This window comes from Trachurus japonicus, chromosome 7 (genome assembly GCF_045865225.1).
Source record: "Trachurus japonicus isolate A0001 chromosome 7, Traja_1.0".
Classification (NCBI taxonomy): domain Eukaryota; kingdom Metazoa; phylum Chordata; class Actinopteri; order Carangiformes; family Carangidae; genus Trachurus; species Trachurus japonicus.
Genome location: NC_140913.1, coordinates 3,304,147 through 3,330,828, shown reverse-complemented (window position 1 = coordinate 3,330,828; position 26,682 = coordinate 3,304,147). Strand labels below are relative to the sequence as shown.

General features: G+C 44.2%; 1 protein-coding gene across 4 annotated transcripts in view; it reads left to right on the top strand.

The window, feature by feature from the left end:
- Positions 1–201: 201 nt before the first annotated feature.
- LOC146984012 (extracellular sulfatase Sulf-2-like) overlaps positions 202–26,682 on the top strand; it is a 127,289-nt gene continuing 100,808 nt past the window's right edge. For all 4 annotated transcript variants that reach the window (XM_085780819.1, XM_085780815.1, XM_085780818.1 and 1 more), the window contains exon 1: positions 202–700. The gene's annotated coding sequence lies outside the window, so the exon portion shown is untranslated. The remainder of the gene's footprint in view (positions 701–26,682) is intronic.

The window sequence follows — 26,682 nt, the reverse complement described above, 5'->3', positions numbered from 1 at the left end:
TTGTCGTCCTCTCCCTCTTGTATTTATTTCATTCTGTCCTCTCTGCCTCTGGCTCCTCCCCTTCCAGTCAGTGAGAGGGATTCATGAGTCCCCCCCATTGGCCAGCACTGAGGCTGACACGCCCCCTCTCCCCTCTCCCTCTTGGCCCGAGAGAGAGAGAGAGAGAGAGAGAGAGAGAGAGGGAGGGAGGGGAGGAGGGAGAGTGAAAGTGGAGAGGTAGGCACTCGGCAGGCAGACGTGTTGCAACAGATGGCTCTGCCAGCAGCGGCTCGGCGGCGGCGACACCGAGGAACTCTGGGACGCCGTTAACGCGCAGACACAGCGGCACAGAGAGAGAGAGAGAGAGAGAAGGAGGGAGGGAGGGAGTGGTTGTTAGAAAGTCACGGCCGCTGGAGCAGAGCAGAGGAGGAGGAGGAGTGGAGGAAGAGGAGGAGGAGGAGGAGAGAAAGAGAGGAAAACTCAAGTCGCCGTGTTGCGCCGCAGACGCGCAGGAAGACATGTCCGCGTGAGGAGGAGAGGAGACACAAGTTTGGGTGGATTTTGCTCCAAGAAGCAGCGGGAGGTGAGAGTTTGATCCGAGCCTTCATCCTCCTCCTCCTCCTCCTCCTGCTGCTGCTGCTGGCCCGCGGTCCCAGAGGAGAACACCTGCTGACAGAGAGGAGGTCCGGTCCGGTCCGGCACGGTCCGGCACGAGCGGCAGGTACGGAGCTTCTCCTCTGTTCTACCGGAGCTGCCCAGCGCTGTTAGAGTGTGTGTGTGTGTGTGTGTGTGTGTGTGTGTGTGTGTGTGTGTGTGTGTGTGTGTGTGTGTGTGTGTGTGTGTGTGTGTGTGTGTGTTCAGTTCTGCTCTACTTCACTGTGTGTCACTTTCTGTGGTCAGAGCTGTTAGTCAGAGCAGCTTTGTCACACACACACACACACACACACACACACACACACACACACACACACACACACACACACACACACACACACACACACACACACACACACACATTTCAAATCTACTGCATGTGTGCGCGTGCGTGCGTGTTGCTCCACTTTTTTTTAGTGTTGCGCTCCTTACATTAGTTTTGAGGCCATGTTGTACTTACACTTGTCACACTTGTCTGCAGCAGTGTGTGTGTGTGTTTTAACTTCTTTAACTGTATGTGTGTGTGTGTGTGTGTTTATTGCTTCCTGCTTGCAGAACACGTGGGAGTGTGTTTTAGCTGCGCAACACTGAGGTCAGTCAGGAGAGAGAGAGGGAGAGGGAGGAAAGAGAGAAGAAAGGGAGGATGAATGAAGGGAGGGAGGGAGGGAGGGGGGCGGAAGGAAAGCTGTTCCACCCAAAACTCTTTTTTTTATTATATTAATGATTTTTTTTTTTTTTGAATGTTCCACTGCTCCTAAGTAACAAAGGGCTTCAGAGGGAATATAAAGGCAATAAAAAGAAGTGAGACGAAAACTTAGCTAGAGGAAACAGTAGGAGGAGAACAGGTTGTTGGTGTCATGATAGTTTTCATATGAGTGAGGCAGTCTGTGTGTGTGTGTGTGTGTGTGTGTGTAGGTGTGGACACGGTGCTGTTGACAGCTGCTGGACGGAGCTGTGGGTCAGAATGAGGATGGAATGTGAAGGAGACAGTCTTAGTTGGATTTGCTGGAAACAAATGATTATTTTCATTATTGATTAACGCTCTGATCATTGTACTGTGATGCACAGTAAAGAAAAACAGGAAATCCTTCCCTGCAGCTTCCACCGACTCCGTCTCTGTTGCGGTTTAGCTCAAACTGACGTATCAAACCCTCGTCCGTTGGATGTTGTCTTCCTGTAGCACTGGCGTGGTTGTATCATAAAATATGTTTGTTTTCCATCCACCATGATTAGCTTTTCTTCATCTATGACGTCCTGTTACCTGTAGGACCCTCTGACTGATCCGGCAGAAACAGACCTGCTGCTGTTTCTGCCGGACGTCCGGAGCTGTTGAGCGGACCGCAGCGTGCACTGTGGAAATGCCCTGGTTGACTGCAGTGGGAGAGAATGGCTCTGGCGTGCAGAACAGAGCAGGGACGGAAATCAGGGGTTACACACAGGGCGCTAATACTGACCTGTTTCTGTTCACACACTGCAGCTTAAACTTTTGTAAACGCACAACTACAGCCCAGAGAGACTGATAACTGACCTTTCGTATGTTTTTTTTCTGTACATGTCATGCACATGTCAATATTTTTGTATTTAGTCATCAAAAGTCTTCAGTCTTTTCAATACTGAATATCGCACATTGCAGTTGTAGCCGATGTTAATCTGGCTTTGCACGGTTTGCACGTCCTTTATATATTTATATTATCCGTTACACAGTAGAGGCTGGCAATTTTTCGGGAACCCAGTGGGTCTCCAGGTTCCTGTTTTCATGACGCGTCAGAAATTCTCTGTCTCTATATACAGTATGCAGCTGTAATATGAATGAATAGATTTTAAAACACTCTGCAGGTCTTTAACTGCTGATGGATGGGGATCTGGGTTCTCCACTGCTCCCTTCTGCAAATGTCAAGAGATGTTTGGCTTGTTCTCTCCATCTGGATTCACTTAGGACAGGATTTTATTTTGTTCTGGGATTTTTTCGGGGCGGAAAAGAATTAGTGGCATGTTAGTGTACAGAATAGATCAACTCACACACCACATGTTCACGTTCAGGTCCACGTCATGTTGATGTCGGGGTGCATTTGCCCTGCACACCTGTACACACCTGTACACACCTGTACACACCTGTACACACCTGTGTGACAGAGCTCTGCCGGGTCCATGAGGCTGAGACTTCACAGTTGAAATCTTCTACAGATTCTACTCTGCTTCTGTGGAAAATGTTGTGGCTCTCTCTCGCTCTCTCTCACTGTGTGTGTGTGTGTGTGTGTGTGGTTTAGTTGCTGCAGTGGTTGGTGTTGGCGGGAATTCTATATTGACAGAAACTATTACATTATGGCCACAGGGTTCCCACCATCTAACACACACACACAGTAAAGGTAAATGTGGGTGATGGCTAGCACTGACCTCAACTCTTCAAATATTAACAAAACACACGCACACACACACACACACACACACACACACACACACACACACACACACACACGTAACTCATACATTCTCCCTGCTTCCGTCAGGTGGGTAATTGAAAATATTGTGTAAGAAAAATCAAATCTGAAGAAAATACAAAAGTTTCAAAGTTAGTAAAGAACTTGAAGGAAGCCTGAACAGACAGTACCGACAGTGTCCTCTTGAGCAGGGGTTCTCAAAGTGGGGTCCGGGTACCCCACAGGGGTCCTTGAGACGGTTCAAGGGGGTCCCCAACTTTTTCTCGAAATTTTTTCACTTTTTTTTTTTTCCAAATATTTTTATTGTCAATTTTTTTAACAATTGAAGCAATAGACAATAAACACACACATAATAATAATAATAATAATCATAATAATAATAAAAACTTGACACAAACCATAATGTGTAAAAACAAAGTAGAGGCTTAACATAATATCAGAGTTGAATGTCCACTTGAATGCACCAATTATGTAGCCTGACAAGCCAGACTATATCATTAAAATGTCTAGTCTGGCAACGACCGGTAGACCTCGGCTCAATCCAGGGGGCGGGATGAAGGCTGTCTTTCAAACTGCCTCTGCACCAATAGGGTAGCGCTACGACCAATCAGAGCAAAGAGCAGGATGACGTTAGCCTGACAAGCCAATTAAAATGTACGTCGTGATCGCGTTAAGCCCGCCCAACGACTCTCTAAACAGATAGAGCGCTGTGATTGGTGAACACAAACGGTGTTCGAGACTCAAAAAGTTCCTATGGCTCGTTTCTAGACCTACCTACGGAGCAAAGAGATCTGCTGCTGCTAGGGGGCAGCTAGATTTCTAGGCTACCAATTATGTAAAAATAGGTACTCTTTAGGGGGGTTACCTACAGTTTCAAGTAGTCCAGGATAGGTCTCCACACACCACAACATTTTTGTAAGTGACCAGATATCTCAGTTTTTCAATGTAGAGGATTCCTACCAGCTCCCTCAGCCAGGCTTCAAACTTCCGTGGTGGGTCAGATTTCCACACTCTCAGAAATGTTTCCACATTTTTCGAGAAATATTACATTTTTTCCCAGAAATTTCTCTACATTTTTCCAAAAATTCACACCATTGGCCCTAATTTGAACGTACATTGACTAAAAAAAGTAACGTTATTCAGTCTAAGAACAAATATTTGTGTATTGCTGGTGTTTGTTTCAAAATGTTGTCCAATTTGTGTCAGTTTATGTAAAAGAGTTTGAGAACCACTGCTCTAGAGGAGTCAGTCAACACACACACATGGAGTCAAAGTGTTTATTAATTAAACTAAGCAACAGAAACTGAATCTCCATCAGACTGTGCACTTCTTCTCTGGGGCCAAACAGACAATGGGTCAGCTGTCCAGATGTTAGCTCACGGCTCACCGGTGTTCTCTGTGTGTTTTTAGAGCTGAAACAATAAATGGAGAGAAACTCAATCTGCAGTAAACTCTCCAAAATATTTTCAAATGGAGAGAAGTGTGAAATTGTCAGATTTGCATGTAGTGAGGAGTGAGTCCTGATCTGGGTTCAGTGGAGGGTGAAGAAACAAACCCACTGGTCCTTTAGAGATGAGTCCATCAGCTCCAGTGCTGTGGTCCTGTGTGTGTGTGTGTGTGTGTGTGTGTGTGTTTGTTTGTGTGTGTCCATCACACACTCGGGGATGGGTGGGGTTGTTCAGCAGCTGTACTGTGTAACTGTGCTTATTGATGCTTTGTGTATTGATGCTTTTCCTCTTGGTGTGTGTGTGTGTGTGAGGCCAGTTGTTGCGGCAGTACACAACAGGGACGAGCGAGAGAGGTAGGGGTTAACCCTCCTGTTGTCCTCCTGGGTCAAGGAAGGAAGGATGAAAGGAGAAAGATGGAGGGAAGGAACCGATTGGGTCAAGGAAGAAAGAAGAATTAAGGATGAAGGGGAGGAAGGACGGAAGGAAGGAAGTGAAAAGGGATTGTGGAAAGAAGGAAGGGAAAAAGGAAGTAAAGATGGAAGAGGGGAACAGATTGGGTCGAAAGGGAAGGAAGGAAGGGGAAAATGATGGTGGAAAGAAGGAAGGGAGAAAGGAAGGAAAGAAAGATGGAAGTGAGGAACAGATTGAGTCAAAAAGGAAGGAATGAAGGGAAAAGGGATTGTGGAAAGAAGGAAGGGAGAAAGGAAGGAAAGAAAGATGGAGGAGGGGAACAGATTGAGTCAATTTGGTCAAAAAGGAAGGGAGAAGAAGTAATGATGAAGGAAGGAAGGGAGGAAGGGAGGCAAGGCAATTTTATTTGTATAGCCCGTTTTTACAAACAGTTTGTCTCAAAGGGCTTTACATGGCATCAGGAGGAAGGAAGGGAAAAAGGATGGTGGAAAGAAGTAAGAGAGAAAGGAAGAAAAGAAGGATGGAGGAAGAAAACACATTGGGTCCATTTGACCCAGAAGGACAACAGGAGGATTAAGGGAGCGTGTGTGTGTGTGTGTGTGTGTGGGTGGTTTCTCCTTAACTCTGAACCTGCAGATATTTCAGCTTCTTCTGTCTTCACTTTGTTCTGCGTTGGGCAGAAACTGGAGCAGCCACAGCACAGACCGCTCGTTGTCACGTAACGCTGTGTGTGTGTGTGGTAACTGTACAGTGTATGTGTGCGTGTGTGTGATGATGACACTGTTGCCCGAAGCTGCCGCTCGACCCCTCCGTCCTTTGACCCGTCGACCCTGTGTTCCCTCTGCGTTTGTCTGACTGTATTTCCAGGCTTGTCACTCTGTCTCTTCATATTTCATCACGTGCACGTGACGCTCCACGTGAGCTCCGGCTGGTGTCACGCACAGCGATGCAGCCGCAGAGATCCGTCTCCGATGAGCTGTGGACATTTTAAATGTGCCACCTTTTGCCAAAGTCAGCGAACGCAACGCCGTGCAGGAATCCTCGGAGACCGTACGAGCTGTTTGTTGGACTATTGCACAACGTGTTTATTAGAATTTGGCAAAGTCCTGCACCTCATTATATAAATGTGATGCTAATTACACATGTCACTTTTAATGTCTGAATGAGCGCAGTCACATTTATGTAAATGCCACGACATGGTTCAAGCCTGAAGTGAAAGCAGTGGTGTAACAGCACGTCACTAAATACACGGCTTGTTTGTCTGATTAGAGCCACTTTTAATTATTTATCATTTATTTGAAAGTCCTTTAAATGAGATTTAAAACAATAATAAAACAGCAGAGTGTAGAGATACAGTGGAGTGCAGTGGCGGCGGCTGGTCTCTCAATAAGGGGAAGCTCTTTTTCTACATCGGAAATTCGGAAAATCTGAAATTATATGAAACTCAAACAAGGAAATGACAGATTATGTTAAATAAATGCTGTAATAGTGTTTTATTTACAGTGTGTGATGTGTGTGTGTGTGTGTGGGCTGTATCACCAAGCAAATACCAGGAAATGAGCTACAGTTTGTCTCCACAGGGCCGGGCGGTATGAGCACATTTTCATGTCCTGTTCTTTTTCAAAATCATATCAGTTTCATGTTTTTTTAAGGAAGCGTATTGCATACTTGAGTAATTTATTTTTTGGTTTGTTTTTCGGGGGATTATTTCTGTTTTTCTGACTAATATTTTTCTGATTTTCGTCAAGCCTCCACTTCATCACAGATCTATTACATCTTAGATCCATGAGACACATTGTTAAAGGTACATTGTGTAAGAATTACTCCCATCTAGCGGTGCGGTTGTAGATCGCAAGCAACTCAGACAGCCGCTGCAGGTAACGGCTTAAACAAGCTCTTATGTAAACAAGTGGTCCGTCAGCACGAGGCAAAACAATACACGTGACAATATGTTGTCATGGCGATGTGGTATTGTTGACCTGACCCACGTTTTACCGGCTTTCTCTGGACTTCTGTGACTAAAATGACATCTGGTTTGTTAGCGACAGCCGTCTGCCCGACTGCACAGTCCTCACTGCGTTACCGCGGTGACTTTTCACAGACGCCACCTCGACCTGAGCCGACAGCTCCGGTGTCTCCGCTGAGTTTCCGTGGTTACCTACCGTCACGCTGCCACTGAACGTAAAAACATGGAGACACCACATGGCAGCAGCACCGAGCTTACCGTCTCCATGGAGATATGAATGATATGAACGGCTCATTCAGAGCTGAAAGGAACACTTCACTTTGTTGATGGGGGGATTACTGGTTAATGAAAAACAGACTTTTGAACCAAATAATCGATTTTCGTGAATAGATAACAGGAGAATTTACACAATGTACCTTTAAGGATTTTTATTCAAACTCCACTTTGGTACAGGTTCCACCATCATCTAGCTACTGTGTTTATACTGCCTGTAATAACTGTAAAACCTGACAGGCAAGAATGGACATGGCTCGCCGAGGGAAAAGTTGTATATTCGGTTCTGATGGTACCAGAAAAGAGCAGGTATCGATTAATTTTTTTCTTGTCGGCATCGAATTGGTACCGAAGTATCGGTTCTTGTGACAACCCTGGTTGTGTCTGAATGAAGCAGCTGTAACAGTGGACCAGCACAGAAATATTAGATTCAATAGTCTGGGTTCAGTGATCTCATCAGGTCCTGGAGCTGCTGCACGTCTACACACACACACACACACACACACACACACACACACACACATATACACATACACAATGACATCATCACACAGAGTCAGCTGAGCCCGAGGTCAAAACCATGGCAACACAGCCTGGTTGACCTTTGAACTTGTCACAAGCTGGAACCTGCAGGGCGGGCACACACACACACACACACACACACACACACACACACACACTTTGTGTCTGCTTCACTTCGTTTTTGTCACTTTCACTTTTTCTCATATTCACTCTTTTCTTTCTTCTCTTTGTTCTTTTCTTTCTAATTCATTTAGAAAGCAAGAGGTCTGAGGTGTGTGTGTGTGTGTGTGTGTGTGTGTGTGTGTGTGTGTGTGTGTGTGTGTGTGTGTGTGAGGTCAGTGAGGTTACATGTACACATGTATAGAACAGCAGGGAGCCGGGTCTTCTATAGAAAAGGAATTTTTACACAGCTGCTGAAACGGTGGTGTGTGTGTGTGTGTGTGTGTGTGTCTCAGTCTCAGTGTTGTTGGAGCTGCTTAGAACCCACTCAGCATTACTTTTTCATGTGTTCTATTATTTCTACTCCTGACTTGTCTGACAGTAAAAACTTCCCCCTACAGTCAGACACCAGCAGAGTGTGTGTGTTCATTCCAGCTCCGTGTGTGTGTGTCTGTAATGATAAAGGACCGAATGTACTATGAATCTACTGAGTCCAGTAGATTCTTAGGGGTCAAAGGTCAGGTCACCAGGATCATCCCTGACCTACCACTATCACCTCTTCCTCAATTTTGGATCTCAGTTCATAGTTTTGCTGTTTTGTTTCCTTCAAAATCAAAACCTCTGACTTCTGATCAGTAAGATGTTCATGACTATAAACCGGATCATTAGGCAGCATCAGGACACAGGTTCTAATTCCTCATGTTGGAATGTAGAGGTTTCAGTGCTATGAGGGCAGAACGTTTTGCAGAATGTGTGGAACTGTGATTAGTTTGACAGAAACTGTGATTGTGATTCAGGTCAGGGTTTTAGAAGGAATGGTACATTTTTTAATTTAATTTTTTGCTGATGTCTTTACCAACCAATCAGGTTCCTTTATGTGCGGAGAATACGATTCGTAGGTCAGGGCAACTCAGTACCACAATACTTAATTAATGGTCTCTTGTGACGCACTTGCAGCTCCATTAAGTTTTTATGATTTAAAATATTTATAATGAGTTTATAACAAATATCTCAGCAGGTGATTATAACCGGGGGTACTCCGATCACTGATCTCTGAAATCAGTCTTGCCAATACCCGGTCCCCTTCTATTAGGAGGCTGAAAATCACAGGACATGTCTGTTCTGATGATACAAGTCAGCGGTCCTGAAATCCTGTGTTTCTCTTCTATAATACACATTCTAAATCCCAGAGGCGATGTCTTTCCAAATATAGACTTCCTTTTACTTTCAAACGGGGCAGAGCCCTGTAGGAAACAGTGGCAGAGACACAGCCGGAAGGGGAACCGGGATCACAACACCGGAGGGAGAAGCAGGTCGGATGTGCACGAAAAAACAAGCGCATCACTCCGAATGCGCGCTGCTATTCGGTTGCGAGCGCACAAAAGACGCTACATCTTACTGGCCTAACACACTTTAACCAAGGCGGCGGCCAAACTCACCCATACTGCCCGCCTTTGCCTTAGATAGACAGGGAAAACCCCGACTGTGGATTTTTGCTTGTCTCGCACATATGATCGGTTCTTTTGATCGGCTAAAATTAAAACTCTGATTCTGATAATACGCAAATCGGCCCATCCCGATTGATCGTAGCACCCCTAATTCTAACCAGTGAAAACACTGAATAGGACAGTTTCACTTTAAAGACCAGTGATTTATCGATGCTCCTCCTCAGCAGGACAGGATGTCTCCTGGTCCTGGGAGCTGAGCTGTTTAACATTTCCTCAGCTTGTTTCTCTGATAACTTCAGATCCAGATGTTCAATAACCACAGTTTCCGTCTGGTTGAAATATTATAATTGAAAACCACCAGAATGTTTAAAAAAACCCCTCTGACTTAATACTGGTTAAACACTGGATAGGAGCCTCAGGAAGGTGACCGCAACACTGATCATGCACTTGAGAGAATATGACTTCACCAATGAAATGGATGATATATTCCTCCAGCTTGAGAATTGACGGAAACATTTGGGAAAATGTACGAACACGTCTCTTTCACGTTTTGAATAATTGGATCAAATCTTGAAAATGGGTTGTTCAAAACCAAAAACGGATTCTGACATCAGATTAGATCACGTAATCCAATCTTGGTTTTGATCTGGATCAAACCCTCAGTTTGTGTTCAAAACTTTTCAGTAGGATTGGGATAACTTTGATCCAAAAAAACAGGATTATTCTGATCCCAGCAGTTGGGTGGATTCAGGGGGGATTTCAGGAACAAAATGTAATTTAAATTAATTTCAAACTGGTCAAATAAACAATATTCATAATGTAGTATTATATACATTTATTGATTTATATTTTGCACCTAATTTTAAACCACAACAGTGATTAGTAAATAATGTTAACTTTTGAATATTCTACAACTGAAAAACCTTTCCCCAACTACTTTTCCCCAAACTGAATTTAATGAAATTTAAAGTTTGAATTTTGAATTTTGAAATTTGAAGTTTGAATTTGAAACACATGGGGGAATATTCACAATTTCACTAGTGTACTGTATATTTGCTTTTTAAAATTTATTTTAACAGCCCGACTAGATGGAGTCTGGCTGTTTAAAGCAATACCTTTCTGGAACTTTTGCACATTTCTTTGTCTAAGTTAAAATGCTATTAATAATCTGATGATACATTAAAATGTAAGAGAAACCCAACAGGGTTAAAAACTCATCATTTTTTCATTCTCATATAATTCTGAGAAAAGTCTGACCAATAATATTATTCGGTCCGATTAATAAGATTTGACAAGCGACCGAACCTACTTAATATGTAGCCTAATCACTTTGTGCACCCCTCTCCTCCTCTCCCCCCTCCCGACCAGGAAGAACGCTTATTGACAGAGCAGTAGCAGGACATGAGCAGAGGAGACTAGAGTCACAACACACAAGAAAGAAGGTTTTTGGAAATAAATAGTTTTTTAAAAGACCAATAACTGCAGCCGCAGCTGGTCGTGGAGTTTCATGTCTGATATTGTAACGTTATAGTGAGCAGCCCCGAGTGATAGCCTACGTAAACACAGGAAGTCACTCACATGTGTCTATAAAGCATCCAGTGCTAACGGCTAGGCTACTGTTAGCTCTGTGCTAACGGCTAGGCTACTGTTAGCTGTGTGAGTTCTCAGCGGTCCGGACCCGGTTGAACTCCGGACCGGCGCGGCTCGACTCGGCTCGGCTCGGTCTGGATTTATTTTGGCCCTGAACCAGCGCATCAGGTGGCGCTGGTCCAGCCCCAGCCCGGCTCGTTGAGAACTGTAATCCAGGGCTCTCAAGTCTCACGCATTTGGCGTGTGACACACGCATTCCCACCCGTTCACACGCTCACACGCCACACATTGTATTTCTCACGCATTTAAATTACCACGGTGACGTCCAACAAGTTGCACCGCTTTAACAGTGGAACAGATTTGAGGGCGCACCTTCTTTTTACAGTCTATGGGGCGCACTGATCACACGGCAACCAAGCTTTGGTAAACACACCAGATCCGCGCCAGTTTACAGTATCTTCCCGTATTTTAGCCGTGTTGCTACCGGAGCTTAATTAAAAAAAAAAAAAAAAAAAACGCTCGTCGCGGTGGAGCTGAGAACAGCGGAGTTTCCTCTGCTGCAGCTGATCAGCTGACATGTGGTCAAGACGAAGCTGTCACTGTCACAGGTGTCTCTCATCTCATCTCATTATTATAGACTTCACCCTCAGAGCTGTCTGTCTTCAGACTGTCCTGACCTGTCCCTGAACATCACACAGAGACAACATGGAGAGCTGCCTGTGTGATTGGTTACTGAGTTTTATTAATGTTTACATCAGGCTTCAACAAATCAGTTTAGCTACTGTGATTTAGCCTAAGTAGTTAAATACAGTAATCATCATAGTGTAGTGGCAGGAAAGACCATTTAATCTGTATCAAATATGTTGGTCAAGAACAAGTTCAACAGAGGAAAAATGTTTAGGGTTTTTTTGTTCCTAAATGTAAAGATGGGTCACATTGGACCCTCAACATTATTTAAAAGTTAAATAACGTTTTACTTAAACATTTTTCATTGTGCTGTGCTCTAAAAATAAACTAACAAATGCTAGTGTAGAGTCCTGTATAAGTGCCCAAAATAAGTGATTTGAGGGCATCCTCCAAAAAATGTTGTGCGCGCTATGCGCGCGATAGCACATTCGCATTCACTGTGCCCCCTCCAATTTTTGGGTTGCATGACGCCCCTGGTTAACTTCCAGTCATAAATCATAAATATTTTTGTTTTAATGAATTTATGCATCATTTGTCAGACATCCATCCCCACTTCAACCAAATCCCCACTGCCGCTGGTAAAATCTCACTCTTAACTCACTTCAAAACTTGAGAGCCCTGTGTAATCTGTAACAATCACTTCCCCTGCGTCTCCAGTAGCAGTAGGCTAACAACAGTTTATTATAAAACTCATCAGTCATCATCACTGAGTCCGTTTATATGGTTTAAAACACCGGTGTTGTGTTTGTTTGTGTTCCCGTTTCACTCGCGTACCTGTTCTGTTTACCGTTGCCATGCCAACGCATGCAGCAGGGAGGGAGGGGGCTCGTGGAGATGCGGCAGGAGGGAGAGGTGGGTGGGACTTGTGAGGGAGGTGGAGCTGTTGATTTTCAAATGTTTGTGCTGTGCTGAGTGAAGTGCCAGATCGGTAAGTATTGCTTTAAAAGACATTGAAGAAACAACAAAGAGCACAAAAAACAATACATACACTCCGTTTTCAAATTGTGAGTGACCCCTGCTGTTCTATGCTGCTGTTCTACCTGTTGTTTACCGACCAATCAGCCTTCATTGTGATGCACAGTCCTATCTAGAGCACTCATGATCTGGATTTGGTAATCTTGAAAATTTGGATTTGGATCAGACTGATCCAATCCAATTTTGCTTTGAACAACTGGGATAAAAGTAAGACGGATTACGTGATCCTGGATAGAAAAAAAAGGGATTTCAAAATCCAGATCATTTTTATCCAGATTACACCTTTTGAACAACTGAGCCCAGAGGATTTACTCACCTCACCGTCTGTCTTCTAGCTCCACTTCAGGACCACAGCGGCCTGCGGGGGGCGCTAACTGCGCGTCAGGCTGCCGTAGGTGTTTCTGAGGCCTCGCAGCTCGCCTTGTTTTCTCCGCGCGACTTTACATCAGCGCCTCGTAAATCACCTCATAAATCTCCTGCACTTTAATTGTCCTTTTCACTTTGTTTCAGTCAGACAGAAGGTCAGTTAGCTGTTTTTTTATTTTTATTTATGCCTGAACAACTCTGATTGGTGCTCACCCTCCTCGTGCCGCTCCATGATAAAGCCTTTCCCTCCATCCCTCCCCCGTCCTCCCTCGCTGTAGCAGAATTGATGAAATTGGTAATCGTTATAGACCACTGCTTTGGAGCGGCTGACCTTCAGAGAGACGCAGAGAGAAAGATGGAGCGAGGGAGGGAGGGAGAGAGGGAGATAGGGAGGGGGAATGAGAGAGAGAGAGGTTTTAGTTTTAATGAATCTAAATTCTTTATAGCGTAGTTTTAAACAGTGATAGTCTGCAGCAGCAGCAGTGGAGCCTGTGATAAGTGGAGTTACTGTGGAACATCCAGAACAACATCACTGCTGTGATATATCAGAGGAAGTTCCTGCTAATTAAACAACAACTTGAACCTAAATCAGAGTTTTTTTATTTTGTTACATTTTATAGTGGGTCTCAGACTGGAGGACAGTAAGTAGACGGCTGTTGCAGGAAAATGCTTCTGCATAGTGGTGCATTTTTGAATCGTCTGTGAATTGTAGCGTCTGATGATTCTCTGCATGTGGGTCATTCTGTAAATGTTTTAGCGCCAACCAATACCCTGCATGTGAGGTGTTCAGGGAGCAACTGTAACCCCCAATGTCCACCTACTCTGTCTGTGCTGCGATCTAAGCGACACTCACTCTGGAGCAGATCGCTCCTCTTCTAGTCGGTCTTTGCGGTTCTACAGCGGCGGTCCAGTGCGTACCAGAACAGCAGCGGAGTCTGCTGAGCAAAACTACTGCATGCACAGATCGCGGTGCAGACATTTTTCGTTTCGTTTCGTTTTGTTTATTTCGGTCAATACATGTCATTAAAAGAAAAGTAACAAACCAGAAAGAAAAAAGTAAATAAAGAAAAATAATATCAATCAGAGTAAACAATAAGTAAACAGAAAAAGAAAATTTGGACCGAAAAGGCATAGGCTGAAGCATAGCTTATTACGCCTACCCTATTACAACTCTGGTTAATTTAAAAAATTTAAAATGTACAATTTGTTATTTATTAATAAAAGAAATAAGCAATCACAAAAGAGTGAAAAGAGAGAAGCTGCTTGATTTGATTTCCCTTTCTTCTTCCTTTATTTTCCCTTCCTTCTTCTCCTTTCCCTTCTTCATCCCCTACTTCCTTCCTCCTCAAAAATAAAGAGGAAAAAAGAGAAAAGAAAAAGACAATCAAACATACAGAAAACAGAACAAAAATAGCAGCAGCATAGCACGTGTCACCACTCATTACTCTAACTTATATAAATTAATCATCCTGTTTTTAAGTACTTTTTTAAACAAGATTATGGTATTGCAGGTTTTTAAGTCATAAATAAACAGCTGTTACCGTAGTACATTGTAATTTGGTGTTGGACATGGATACATTAGGTGGCTAATTTGTAGCATTTACCAACACTCTGTAGTTAACTGGCATCCCTGAAATGCTTCACACACAGTGTCTGCCACTATGTGAGGCGTGTAGGGTAAGAGTGCAATTTTTTGCCTCTGAGGCCTCGTCCACATGGAAATGGAACTTTCCCTTGACATCCTATTTCTTAGTTTTGCGTAAACACGGCATCGCTTTCGAGAAATGACTGTGTACACGCAAATCCACTGTAAACGACACTAGCACATGCCATAGGCCACTGTCCGCCTCAGAACACACTCACTAACAGAGTTTACAACGAGTCTGATCGTCACCGTCACTGTCACTGGCACAATAGTGATGAGTGTTGTAGTGTTTGAATTTCCCCCCTCATTTGGGATCAAATCACCGATGGCAGCAGGTTTTACCAGTGGTCAGAGAGGCACGGGTCTTCACAGACTGTGGGTGGTATGATGCTGCATTCAAAACCACTAGGAAATATGGGACAAACACAATTTAATTTTCAAATAGGCTACAGGACGATCCCGTATTTTAACCGAGCGATGTCGACCATAAATTGGCGTCTCAGTAGGTATATTCTGTCCATTGCTTCAGTGTTTTATAGGTTTTTATTTTTATTTTTTTGAACATGCTGAAAAAAGTGAGCGGACGGCATTCCCCTGCATCCTCTGATCGTTACCCCCCTGGCGGTGTGGCTCAGGTTACAGGTAAGAGAGACGGGGGGTGTGACATCATTGTTTCACAATAGATACGTCTTGGTTGCCTACATGAAAACCCTGAGGAGGTTTTTGAGATTTACCCACCCTAGGACCTGCTTTCAAGAAATCCAGTTTAGCGCTGCGTTTGGAGTATGTTAATTTATAGGCTCCTACAGTATTTGTGTGCAGATAAATGTTAAAAATGCAGACTAAAAATTGAGAGAATCGGCAATATCGTAGAATCGCAATTTAAATCGAATCGCCATCCAAAAAATCATAGAAGAGTCGAATCCGGAGAAAAGCGTATCGTCCCAGCCCTAAAAACCAGTGTGTCTGTATGGTAGGAACACACTCAACCAACCAGACTGAAAACAGAAAAAAAGCCTCATGTCCACCTTGTCCTGACAAACCCTTATTTCCTCGAGCTCTTTAATCTTTCACAGACTGTAATACAAAGAAGTGCAGAACCCTCTTATTTTTTAAAGTCTCTGTCTGCTCCTTCACAAACAGGACTGTCTGTGAATCTGTGAAGTCCCGTGCTGCTGCCACGTCTCAGAAATCTGAGTGTTTTGGTGGAGACGGTCGTTATGTGTGAAGTTTGTCTGCTTCGGGTTTCAATAATTTAAAAATCTGTTCCCGAGTCTACGGCTCTTTATTTGACTGTGGCTGATACCGCGGAGTGTGTTGTGTAGTGCAGAAGAAGAAGTGCTGAATAAAACAGCAGCAGTCAGACATGATCTCATGATGCCCCATCAGATAGAAACACACACAAAGAGCCAGGGAGAGAATTAAACTCTCCAGCACGGTCTCCAGGAGAGGTAGTGATTAGGTCACTGTGTGTGTGTGTGTGTGTGTGTGTGTGTGTGTCCGCGGGGCTCCATTAGCTGTGACATGCTGGGTAGAAATGGAGCAGAGTGATTCAGAATGACAGAACAGGGTGAAGACAGGAAGTGAAGTGCGTTTGAGACGAAGGTCACGGAGGATTTCTGTGTCCTGTGGGGAAACCTGTTGGTGGTCGAGACGACGGTCGCTACGGTCACAGAGACGGGCAGCATCCCCAAATACTCCTCATGCTCTCAGTGCGTCACCTTGCAGAGCGGGGCCTCACCTGACACCGACCACCTGTAGAGGACAGCACTTCACCTCCGCCTTGATTGACAGCTGGATTCCTCTCCCCGCAAACCGGGGAAATGTCGACCCTCACACACACACACACACACACACACACACACACACTACACTGAGAGGATAAATAACAGAAGAGCTGAGCAGGTGATAGATTTAAAGCTTAACTGTCAGGGTGAGCGAGGAGAGGAGAGGAGAGGAGAGGAGAGGTGGTGGAAGGGCAAGGAGAGATGAGCTGAGAAGATAACGGGAAACAAAAAAAGTAAATGAGGAGAGGAAACAAAGGAATAAAACAAGGACACCAGGTGAGAAGAAAGGAAACATGACAGCAAAGAGGAGGAAACAAGGAAAGAAGATAAATAAGGAGAGGAGACGAGGAGAGGTTAGGAAAGAGGAGGAGGAGAGAAGAGGAAACTGGAGAGGAGGAGGAGGAGGAGGTGGTGAGGATGAGAGAAAGAAACAAGGCAGCCTGAGAAGCTTTTCAGTGAAGCATGAAATGAGAATTGGAGGATTTTTACTGGTGGAAAACACACACACACACACACACACACACACACACACACACACACACACACTGTCTCATCAGCACTTAAAATTCTGACCCCATCATTTACCCTCCTCGTTGCCTCGCCCCCCCCTCCCCCCACCCAAAATACCCCCACCTCCCTCATCACTCTATCTGACCTGGTGGCGCCTGTGTGTGTGTGTGTGTGTGTGTGTGTGTGTGTGTGTGTGGAGGCGTCAGTGCAGCATCCATCGATACCGAGGAGCAGCAGAACGTGGAAACTGGAGCTTCAGTCAGATGTGTCCCCTCTGTCTCTGTTGGTGTCCTCACACCACACTGATGTCCCAGCCTCCATCCTCCTGGATGGGCTGCTGGACCTCCGTCATTCACCAGTTCCAGACCCCCCCCCCCCAGAAAGTCTCTTCCTGTGCAGCAGCTCTGGGTTTCCTGGTAGCAATCAATCGTAGAAGTGAAACCATTTGGTAAAAGGTGAGCGTGTAGACAGATGGTCCTGCTGCAGGCGGATGTCACCGTCGTGCATAAAGCGACAGCTCTAATGAGTTTTCAGAGTATTTACACCATGAGCAGCGAACATCCCGTGTCAGCAGATAGAAACTTTGTGTCTAAGGGTGTAGGCAGACCTGCTTCGTTTGGAGCAGTTGTTCCAAGACAGGGAGCGTTTCAGCCCAAAGATTTGTTTGGTCATATCACGTGATCAAGATATGATAATGCTGCCAGTGCTCGGCTGTAACATTACGTGGTTGCGGCATGCATCGCAGGTTGGTTGGTTGGTTGGTTGGTTGGTTTACTTTATTAATCCCTGTGAAGGGAAATTGATTGTCACTCTGTACGTACAAACATCCAACACACAATACTAGAACATGACAAGCATTAATCCAGGCAATACAATAAGTGCAATGCAATGCATTACTTAGCATAGCACACAACAGAAATCAACAACAATTTTTTTGAATATAAATTAATGAAAACGTCCTGTTTTTATTGTTTTTCATGTGCTTAAATTCACTGGCGCTTTGCACAGAGTACTCCGGTATTTTGTTTCGTTGTGTTTGACGTAATTCCCGAGAGACTGCCTCTGTATGTGCGGCTCCGCGACGCGCACATAGAGAGGGAGCAGACGTCGGAGCAGCGTTGCAACTGCTCATAAAATGCCGAAGCGCAAGTGTAGCTTCACACAGGGGCGGATCAGCCACCTCTGTGTGTTGGAGAATCACAATATGGCCGGCGGCCACCATGTAGTCACACTTTTTTTTCTTCTTTTTTTTAAATAGGTCTACCTATCAGCCATGTTTAGGAGAGACCAGGGACAGTTGTAACAACAAACTTTCTCAACAAACCAGAAACCCTTTACACTATCCAAATTAATATAGCCTATTTAAAAACCTTAATGTGTCAACTACAAAAATTATGCATGAACGTCGTTTTAAGTAATATTTTCAGGTTGCAAAATTCATCTAAATAAAGTGACTGCAATGTAGTTGTAACACATGCCAGGGTGATCTACCTGTTCAGCCTTAGAAAAGCTGGTTGGAAAAGAAAAATACAACTCAAGATTTGTACCGTAATGTATAATGTGATTTGCATTTTGTTAGAACTGATATTATAAAATTGGTATCGAAACAAGTATCGTTCAGGAACCGGTATCGAAGTGAAGGTATCGGTATTGGTACCGGTATCGAAAATCTTTGATACCCAGCCCTAGCGATCGCACTTGGATGCGGAATAAAACAAGCGGGCAGAGATCGCAAAGAAAGGCCAGTCTGGGCTCGGTTCCATTCGAGCCCTGGAGCGGTTCGTTTGCATTGAAAACATAATCCACTCAGCAACCAACTACGGCTGGGCGGTATACCGGTTCATACCGAATACCGGTGATTTTTTTTTTATGATATGAATTTTTCATATACCCCAATACCGGTGAACATGTGTAGCGTACAAAACGTTGAGAACACAGAGCGGTGGAACGTCGCACCACGGGACATTGTTTGAGAGGGGAACTGTTTACAGTTGTACCAAACAAGCTGCATGCCTGGGTTGAGCTGGTGAATAACATGTACGGAGAAAATGTCACAGCCACAGGGGAACTACTTCGGCTTTAAAAAAAAATCTCACGCTGATCAAACAACCATAATCTGTAAATGTTTTGTTTTTTTTACTTAACCGAGTCCCCCCCCACCAGATGGTTTAACCCAACCTGGCATTTGCCGGCATCGCCTGTCAATCAAACAACGGAGTCGGGGTTGACGTGAAGCAGCAGCGCTGCTAAAACACGGAGGGATAAGTGATAAAAAAATTTTTTTAAAAAGGCCAAACCAGCGCCGGTAAAATCCCGACAGTATTCAGACAAATTTGTGATGAAGGGATTCACGTCCACGAGTTGCAGCCCACTCGAGCCATCGTGTTTTTGTTTTTTTTGCTTCTGTGGGGAGAAGTTAGCAAACAGTGGCATGAAGCTGCTCATCTCCAGACGCATCTCAACACAAAACATGCACGTCATGTCGGTGAGCCTCCTGACTGCTTCATGAGGAAACTTTATGAATACAGGTTGGTGTTACATGAGATTTTAAACGACAGCATCAAAGTGATCAACTTCATAAAGTCAAGGCCACTAATGCAGGTGTGTTTCACTGCCTCAGTTAACACAGACAGAGAGAAGTCCTCTGGCTCTCAACCTGTTGTTATGATCTGAAGCCACACCTCTGATTGAGCACAGTCCCGCCATGCCACCGTGTTGCAGGAGTCACAGACTGACTTGCAAAGCAGTAGCCCTACTGTCTGGGCTTTTTTTTGTGTGAAGAAATGTTTATTTGATGTCATGAATTCATTTTGAGAACAGATAATTATTAGATAGCATTTTAGATTGATGATTATTCTCACGTGCAAAAATCTTTATATAATCAAGTTGATTATTTTTTTGTTTTGTGTTAATACTTGTCTGGATACTAATGCTCTTCGACAATATTCACTCCTCGTGACAGTAAAATAGTTCATTCTAAGCCAATTTACTGCAGTAATTATTCTCTAAATTATTAGAAAATGGGGTTAACACCCAGTCATGCATGAAAAAAAAATACCGTCAAATACTGTGAAACCGATATAATTATGAAAAATACCATGATATAAATTTTTGGTCATACCGCCCAGCTCTACAACCAACACAACACACTGCTGATGTCCAATGGTTCTCAAAGACCGGGTGCACAGGTTCGGGCCGAAAATATATACCTATGATGAATCCTATTCCTATGATTCCTTTTTTTTTTTTGGCCATGTTTGGATTGGGTTTGGGCCTAAAATATACACACATTTCTTGGATCGGGGCCGGGCTCCAACTGTGGTTGGAGTGACTAGAAAAGTGCTCTGGAAGTGCAAGAATATTTACCATTCTGACCAATGAGAGAACAGTTGTTTCGATTTGGTTACATCTTTGGACCATTTGGGACTGTTACCGTGTGAACACAAACAACCCAAAAGAAAAAATGCAACAATCCTATCAGTTTAGCCGCTGGATCGAAACACAGCAAACGAGCCACAGGTCTGAATACACCCTATGAGAAAGAAATGCAGCCGTGAATGTGATTAACATCCAGAGAGGATGTGATGTATCAAATGAGATGTTATTATTGGATATCGGTGTGGCAGACGAACTCTGAGCCTGAGGTCTGATTCTGAAATGAAACTTTTCCTGGAAGGAGGCTCTGAGCCTTGTACCTCTGGGTAGGAGGTTAGCAATAAGCTCTAATCATTTCTAAAGCTCCGGCTCAGACTGGGGCTTGGGGGGTTTTGGCTGCTGTGGGAATTGGAGGAGGAATCTGGTCCTGGACCTCGGTCAGTGACCACGTTCAGCCCAGGATATGTGAAAAGTCCTGAACTTCTTACAGACACCACACAGTTGAATCAGCAGCTGTCTAAAACAGGACTGTTACTTTAAGTGACTGTATCACTTTAAGACACATGTTCCTAATAAACTGATACTAATTATCAGTTGTAGGTAATGTGCCTGACTGCAGCCTAAAATGTTCACAGCTTTAATAGTTTTACCATACATTCTCCAATAGAAGCCTGGGCTTTTATTTGCTTCACCTGCTGAACTGACCCGGCTTAAGGCAGGTGTTTATATAGTAAAGAAGTAAAGACTTTCATTTAATTTTGAACAAATCTTATACTGTTTAAAAAAGTAAGAGAAGGAAAGAGTTGGATCCTCAATGTCTGCCGCCATGTTGGATCGACAAGCTATCAACAAAGTTACTTTGGTGTGTTGTCATCGTCTTGCTGCCCCCTCCCCTGTTCTGTGATTGGCTCCCTCGTTCAGGGAAAAATTGGGTCCATGGTTTCCAGGCTGACTTGCAGAGTGAATAAATTTGCGTGATCTTTCCTTGGGTCAGATGGATTCTCAACGGATCGGGCCGAACAACAGGACCAGACGCAACTGGGTTCGTGTCGAAAACATATACAAATAGCGGGTTGAACCACAGGCGATCGTTTTGTACATTCACAAGAACTTGCAGAAAACAGAAATAGACCCGGGGCCTCATTTATCAAAGAGCGTGTAAAAGTCCTCTTAAATTTTCAGTACGACGGAAAGGCAAAATGTGCGTACGACCAAAAAATATACACTCTTTTCAGATCTATCAAACTCCGCGTACACACGGCTGCACGGTATTTCCCTTGATAGATCACACCGGATCTGAGAAAAGCGTGGATGAGAACACGCCTCATACCCAGCCCCCTAAACAGCCCCACGCAACCATATGTGGTCAATGCAAATCAGTTACGTGCATATTAAGTAGCCATGTGCACTCTGGAAACCTGTGGAATGACGTCAGTGGAAGACGGTGAAGACAACAGACGGACGGAGAGCGGAGGAAGAAGCGGAATTTCTCTGAAAGCGAGATACACGGTAACACGGCAATATCAGTCAGAAACATCATCTTGCATTGAAAGGCTTCAATAAAAACAAAAAACTCCCAAATCTAAATGAAACAGAACAGAAAGAAGAAGAATCATATTTATTCTGCCCCTTATTTTAGATTATGTCATAATAATTTAAAGCAGAGTTTCCACTGCCAGTCAGTACTACTTTGCACCCCTTTCCACTAACCCCCAACTTCCGTTCACTGGAAGACTTTGATTTTCATTTGTGCATAGCTATAGCCTATATTTAAAAAAAAACAAAAAAACATTGAAGTCCACCAGTCTGTGACTTTTCCTAAAATGATGTTGGGCAGCACCCAGTTTTGTTAAATACAATAAATATTATTCACACAAAAAATATGGATCATGTTTTCTCATTTGCTTTGATTTGCGCCGACATTATTGTGCTTGCTGCTTGCTTGTGTGTGTCCAGTCTGGCTACCTAACACACGCACGTCGCAGAAATTATTTTCCAGACTGGACAGACTGGTTGTGGAAGAGGTGTAGCCTACATGCAGGGGAAAAAATATCAATATGATATCAAAAGAAAACGAAATTCGTTTTATAAAGCCAGTATTTAGGAGCAAACTAGTGTAAATGCACAGGGGAAAAATCTGAGTCGCTGTGCTTTTCATGTAAAGTGCCGACGTCAACACGTGTGCGGTGGTGGTGGTGGTGGTGGTGGTAGTGGGGGGGGGGTCATCATCACCACCACTTGCTACTTCAAACAGTGTCCGCGCTCCTCTCTCCCTCGCATACTGCAGTTCTCTGACTCTGCAGCGGCGTCGCCAATTCCTCTTGTTCTTCAAAAAGCGTGTAAATGCCGGTACGCCATGGTCGGACTGGTCGTAAATTTTTGCTCTTACTCCCGACAAGTTTTGGTTTGATAGATCCCAAATTAGGCGGAGAAAAGTGCGTACGCACAAAATGGGGGAAAGAGCGTGTAAAAAAGCGTGTATCCACAATGATAAATGAGGCCCCCGGCATCTAAATGAGACCAGCTTTTATTTGCACAAACCAGCAGCTAGAGACTCTGCCTTTATGTCAGAATTTACAATATAATTTTATTATTACCACCACATAAGATGTATTACACTACACTTTCAAAATGTAACATGTTCACTCAGTTTCTCATCTCCTGTCTCACTGCTGCTCTGTCTATTACATTTCAACTAACAGGAGTTGTGCTCCATCAGTCGCAGCTCTCTGCTCATTCAGCAGTTGTTTAAATGTTGTTCAGGTCCCCTACATACAGTACTAGAGCTTCTCTCTCTGTCTCTCTGTCTCTCTGGACTTGTTCCTCACAGTGTGGTGTTGCTGGAACTTCAGTGTATAGGATTGTGTTGAATATTACAACTTCAGCGACCTCTGCCATCTTATCTTTGACACACAGCTCCCTTCTGTGACCTCTGTGCACACAGCAGCCTTCAACTCTGATAGGCTACTAACTCAGGATGTACAAACCAATCAGGAGGTGGTTTGGGAGGGACGCTGCTGCAGACCACAGAGTGACAACTACAGACTAGAGACGGCTATGTTGGAGCCAAAGCAGCACATTTATAAACTGATTGATTCTATTGGTTATCAGTTGAAGGCTGAGGTTGATGGTGTAAGCCAGTTGAAGATGAGCAGAGTTTAGAGATACTCACTAGTTTGTTTTGTTTTGTTTGTTTTTTTTTGGGGGGGGGGGGACTTGTTTCACTTTCTTACATAAGCGTATTGCATTCACTTAAATAATAATTAAAAAATCCTGTTTTTCTGAGTAATTTTTTTTTTTGGTTTGTTTTTTTGAATAATTTTTCCTGTTTTTCTGACTATTTTTTTTCTGTTTTTCGTGGTAATTTTTTTTGGACTTTTCTGAGCTCCCCTCCTGCAAGTAACGTAAGGACTGATTTCAAAATAAAGGTGCTACATCAGACTGCTCTGATATTTTCTGAGTGACACTCTCTGACGTGGTGTAAGTTAAGCAATGGTGGAAACTGAACCAAAGTGGAGTTTGAATAAAAATCCTTAACAATGTATCTCATGGATCTAAGATGTAATAGATCCGTGATGAAGGGGAGGCTTGACTGCAACGGTTAAACAGTACTTGCAAGTGGGAGATTCTCGCGGGATTTTGAAATCTCGTTAAGTCTGAAAAAATTACCATGAAAAACAGCAATAATTACCCTGAAAACCCCCAAAAATAAATTACTCAAGTGAATGCAATACGCTTCCGTACTTTCTTTTCCGTCTTGTCCAGCGGCCCAGGGTTTCTGTTTGTTCTGACCCGTCACATACATTATTTTTGTCTGCAACTGACTCACTTAGCAAAATTTAAATGGAACATGAAGTAATTCAATAAAAAGTGATTCAAACAGACAGACAGGACAGGACAGGACAGGACAGGACAGGACAGGACAGGACAGGACAGGCCTGTGCGTTTGAAGACGTCAGCTGCAGCTTCACACTGTGTGTCTGTCAGAGGACGGTTCAGACCAGCAGTCTGGAGCTGGACCAGAAAGTCTAGAGATCAGGTTCAAGTTCAGGTCGTTGACCTGCCTGGAGACCTCTACAGTGTGGTCTTATTATCCAGCCAGCACACACACAAACACACAACACACACACACACACACACACTGAACCCCCCAGACAGACCACCAGCCCAGCTAATTGGAGATGTTGTATCACCTCCCTCGTGTCTCTTGCTCTTTCTGTTTCTTTCTCACACACACACACACACACACACACACACACACACACACACACACACACACACACACACACACATAGAACAACCCAGTGGGAATTGGCAGCTCGGAGCGAATTGAGAGAGAAGGCAGAAAGTCATTACTTCTCTCACTAGATTGTGTGTGTGTGTGTGTGTGTGTGTGTGTGTGTGTAATCCCGCCATCAGTATGCCGGTCATGCTTTGTAACAGAAGGAAGGAAATTGAAGAGAGAGAGAGAGAAAGAGAGGAGGGAGAGAAGGAGAGGAGGGGGGAGGCGACAGCCCAACATGGAGTTCTTTTGATTACAGATGGTAAATGTGCCTTCAGTCACCTCCTCCTCCTCCTCCTCCTCCTCCTCCTCTTCATCGTCTCCTCGCTCCTTCTCACTCGAGGGATTTGAGGTGGACGTGAGAAGAATCCCTGACCACCCTGTGTGTTACTGTGTGTGTGTGTGTGTGTGTGTGTGTTGTACTGTACTCAGTGTGTGGGTGTGTGAGGTGTTTTTATTGCAGCATGGTGGTGTTTTTTAAAGCCGGGGTCACAGAGATCACATCATCTGAAGAGGTCCAGAGCTGAAAAACGCTGTTTGCCTCCTGAAGCTTCTGTTGTCGTTTCATCACATTCTGTCATTAAAGCGTCCAAACTCGGCTCGGTCTTGAAATTGAGGATGGAGAAAGGAGACAGAGAAGAAGATGAATTTGTCTTCATTTTAAATCCTGTCAGCGCCGGCCTCCTCCCGTTTGCCCCCCTGCCCCGACACCTGTCCGTCATCCTGACAGTGAGAGGATTTACTTATTTATATTTGGGAGTAATTTCCACCTCGTGTGGACGATGCAGAGGTGACAGGCCTGAGGACGCTGTGATTCATGGTCAGGAACCTGATTTGCATCTCAGATTTCTCACCACGTATGAGCTTAAAGGGATATTTCAACATTTTGGCAAATTCGCCTATTGTCATAATCCCTAGTGATAGGAGTAGGTTCATTACCTTTAATTGTCAGTGCAAGCTGTCTTTTAGATGGCTTCGGGTTAGGCGGGGTAGAGACACGAGCTGCTCAGCTAACGCAGTGGAGGCTGTGTCTGGAATGTACTGTAGTTCTGGTTATGTATTTACCTCGAAAACAACTCTGTCTCATAACGTTCCGTTATTATCTCATAGCGTGGTGAATGTGAAGGTTAAACCTTGTCCATGAGAGTGTTTTGGAGTTGTTGGATTGTGTATTTGATGAGTTTTATGAGGGAAAGCCTGGAAATACCGCATGCCATGCAGAGCTCACGTCTCTGCCCCGCTGATCTCAAAACAGCTTGCAAATACAAATGTCTATGTAAGGGATAATGTATAGTTCGGAGGTTGTTATGGAGAAATAAACCCCGACAGGTTGTATGGAACCCCGACGCGAAGTGGAGGGGTTTCATACAACCTGACCAGCGCAGCACAGAAAAGAGAAACTATGCAGGATATTTACTTTATGTTTCATTTTTACCGTCATTAAATAGCTTCGGACTAATAGTGATGTTAGATAAACGACTTGTAACCTGTTACAGGGAGAGTGGAGGCTCCTTATTTCCACATCGTGGCTGAAAAGTAAACTTGCATCAGAACCTCTGACCGTGTCACAGCTCCTCTCCTCTCTGTAGCTCCGCGACACAAACGCACCCCATAATCTCTTGTTTATGACAGATAGGACTACACAAAATACACGTAACGTGTATGGTAATCCATCGATCCACTGTTTGATTATCAAAGGCTTCAAATGCACGAACGGGAGGAGGCTCAGCAAAACAGCGGCCGTGACCGGACATGCAGAGTCGGCCGTTGCTATGGAGTCCCTAGCAACGGTCCACTCAGCGGTGGTCTATCGAGAAATAAACACCGCAGAATATTGGTGATTGACCAATCAGAATCGAGTATTCAAGAGAGCCGTGTTCTAAATCTTTATACCGTATGGCGCTTTAATACAAACATCTACCTTTTGATAGTTCAACATTTTGGCAAATTGGCCCATTGCCATAATCACTGTAGTCATAGCAGCAGGTTTGTTACCTTTATTTGTGCAAGCTGTTTTTAGAACGGCGGAGCAGAGCCGTGAGCTGCTCAGAGCTACGCTACGGAGGCTCATGGGATTTCTTGGTTTCTCTCATCAAATACACAATCCAACAACTCCAAAACGCTCTGGTGGACAAGTTGTGACCTGCACATTCACCACGCTATGAGA